Source organism: Belonocnema kinseyi, chromosome 3, assembly GCF_010883055.1.
Source record: "Belonocnema kinseyi isolate 2016_QV_RU_SX_M_011 chromosome 3, B_treatae_v1, whole genome shotgun sequence".
Lineage (NCBI taxonomy): Eukaryota > Metazoa > Arthropoda > Insecta > Hymenoptera > Cynipidae > Belonocnema > Belonocnema kinseyi.
The window spans coordinates 120,630,186-120,633,339 of NC_046659.1; the positions used below are offsets into that span (position 1 = coordinate 120,630,186).

The following is a 3,154-nucleotide window of genomic DNA, read 5'->3' on the forward strand; positions in this document are numbered from 1 at the left end:
AGTCTGCAAAGCACCACGATTTTTTTTACAAAAAAGTCTTTCAGCTTGGTTACGCAGAACACTTTAAACTTCCAAATGACTACTAACTTATTATTCTAGAACTTTTTTTGGCTATGTTTTTAACCTTTAAACCTAGATGCCCACAATTTTCTTACAGGATTAACTTTTAACCGGATTAATTAAAGTAATATGGACTAATCCACTTTTAATTTCCATTAATTTAAGTAATTCGGAATAATCCACTTGTAATCCAGGTTATTGCTTAAATAATTGTTTTTTTTTCGATCAAAACTCAATTATTTTGTTAGAAATTGAACTATTTGGTAGATAATTCATGTATTTATTATAAAATTATTTTTCTCTGCTTAAAAGTTAAACACTTCTTGCTTCAAAATTTATCTTTTTTATTTAAAATTAAAATATTTTGTTAAAAAGTGTTACTATTTTCTTAAAAATTCAATTTATTTAAATGAACTTTATTGATTAAAAATGTCACTATTAAGTTTTTGGTTATATTGTTTTAAATTGGAAATTCGTCTCTTTGTTGAAGAATTAAACTATTTTATTGAAAACTTATCTTTTTCATTAAAAATTACACGATTTATTGAAAAGTTGACTATTTTGTTCAAAATTCATTTTTTTGGAAAACATTCATTTTTAAATGGAAATTTAATTATTACATTTTTGCTTCTAAATATATATTTTTATTTGCAAATTGTACTGTTTGGTTAAGAATTTATGTATTTTATTAGAAATTCGTCTTTTTCGTACAAAATAAACCTTTTTACTTGAAAAGTCATATATATTTTTTAAATTCAAGTTTTTGAAACAGATTTATTGAAACAGAGTTTCGGTTAGACTGGTTAATTAGATAGAATATTATTTTAGAGGCCTAATACCAGTGGTTATTTGATATTTGTACGACAGAGGTTTCTGTATTGTATGGTTGATAAGTAGAAGAACTACTATATCATAATCAATTTTTATTACGCGAAATTAATTGAAAACGTGAGAAAAATAAGTTCTAAATAATTCACTACGGGCTGGGTTTGAACCAACAACCTCCTCATTACATGTGAGGTGCCCTACCAATTGCGCCACCGCAGCACCAACAGTGGAAATTTTAGAACTTGTATCTAAAATTTGTTCTAAACTCTAAAAATTGTTCTAAAATTTTCACTGTTGGTGCTGCGGTGGCGCAATTGGTGGCGCACCTCACATGTAATGAGGAGGTTGTTGGTTTACACCCAGCCCGCAGTTAATTTTTTAGAACCTATTTTTCTCGCTTTTTCAATTAATTTCGCGTAATAAAAATTGATTATGATATAGTAGTTCTTCTACTTATCAACCGTACAATACAGAGACCTCTGTCGTACAATCATCAAATAACCACTGGTATTAGGCCTCTAAAACAATATTCTATATTTTTTAAGGCTCATAAATGCACGTAAGCGAAACTTCACCTAGGTGTTCATTCGTGGCAAACATGAACGAGTTCGTGGACGTCATGGTTACGCCTTTCCGCACTAGAAACATAGTAGGGTGATATTACTCTTCACTATTCCTTCGTGATTGAAATCTAAAATCATTGGGCTACTAGAAAATTTCCGCCTTATGTTTTAGAAGAGGAATCGTTGAACATATAAAGTGTAATTGAAACTAAACTCAAATCTAATCTTCTTTAGTTTCATATCATGAAAGTACTGTAGAGAAAATTAGAAGAAGTCTGACATCGTTTTGTTTTTATTCGAAGCATGGCTGCATCTGGTATTCCCTAAATATCTTTAGCAAGCAAAAAGTTCACTATCAAGGGTGGAGAGCTGTATCTACATTATAAAACTAGAAATCAAGATGTAACACATACGATCTCGGGCAGCACTAATCCCGCCTGGAATTCAGGCTAAACCAGACAATCGAAGTGTCAACCCATAAAGATGAATTATTTTTAATAAGAAAATTGAATTTTCAACGAAATACGACAAATTAAAAAAATAGGGAAACCCAGTGTGGGGTAGATACGAGAACGAACTGAATAATGGGGAAACAGTAACTGGATTTCAAACCAAAAGTTCGATGGTATTTTTTATTGTAGCAATATTAAAAATGAATTTCACAACAAATTTTATGAGTACGTATGTGATATTTTTTTAATTTTAAAATCTTCTCGCTTCGCGGGCACATTTTCTTCGCACGCGAAGAATTAGGCAAAACTGAGGCATGTCTCCTAATACTGACAGTCACATCTACGGCAGCTCTCATTCAAAAAAAGTTTTCAAATCTACATCAAAGTGGAAAAACTGCGGCAAGGCTCACCGAACTAATTTTCACATCTGCAGTAAGTCTCCCAGGGTATATTGACACATTTGCGGCATCCCTCACCAGGGGCAAGTCTCCCCAGCAACATCTCTTGCCCAAGAAAATTGTTTTAATATTTACAAAGATGGAAAAACAGCGGCAAGTCTCCCCAGCGGTATTTCTCGTTTCAGACAATTTTCTTAATAAACTCGACATCAAAAGTACTCGATCATCACTTTAATCGCCCGCAAAAATTAAAAAATCTCAAAACATTTAAGCCTGAGATTCGACTTTCGAGGCTTCCTACATAGAGCTGAATGTCTTAAATAATCTGAAAAAATTCACCAAGGCTCCTTACGGTGTCCAGAATGCAACGTACTTTTCTAAATAAGTTGTTAAACTGTGGCTCACTCGAGGGTTAAGTTCTGGGCGCGAAAAATGATGATACATCGATATCCCCTTCCTGTTGAAGTGCCAATTGTTTTAAAATGGACCTTTTCTTTTTAACAAATTTTATACGGCGGCTACCCTTATTAAATCCCGAAATTTTCGTAAACGATTCGTTCGCGAAATATTGATCACATTTCTTATTATTAAAGGGCTCTTCGATTATATTACAAAACTGCACATTTTAAGTTATAAAACACCTTTCTCTCATTATTCCTTTCCAAGATGATATGTTTGTGAAAAACGATCTGTAATGAGTGAACAATTTTATATTTGAAAATTTGGAAAACTGCGTTGCATTCTAGATACCTTAAGAAGCCTTTGTGATCGTTTTAGGCAGCTTAAAAATTCGGGGCCTAAAAAATGCCTCCGAACTTGTACCTGGATACAATTTTCTTTGATTTTTTTAAAG

The 3,154-nt window shown here is 32.2% G+C and overlaps 1 non-coding gene across 1 annotated transcript; it reads right to left on the reverse strand.

The window, feature by feature from the left end:
* Nucleotides 1–1,034: 1,034 nt before the first annotated feature.
* Trnat-ugu lies at nucleotides 1,035–1,107 on the reverse strand. The gene has a single exon. It is a non-coding gene; the product is annotated as a tRNA-Thr (tRNA).
* Between the last annotated feature and the right edge of the window lie 2,047 nt (nucleotides 1,108–3,154).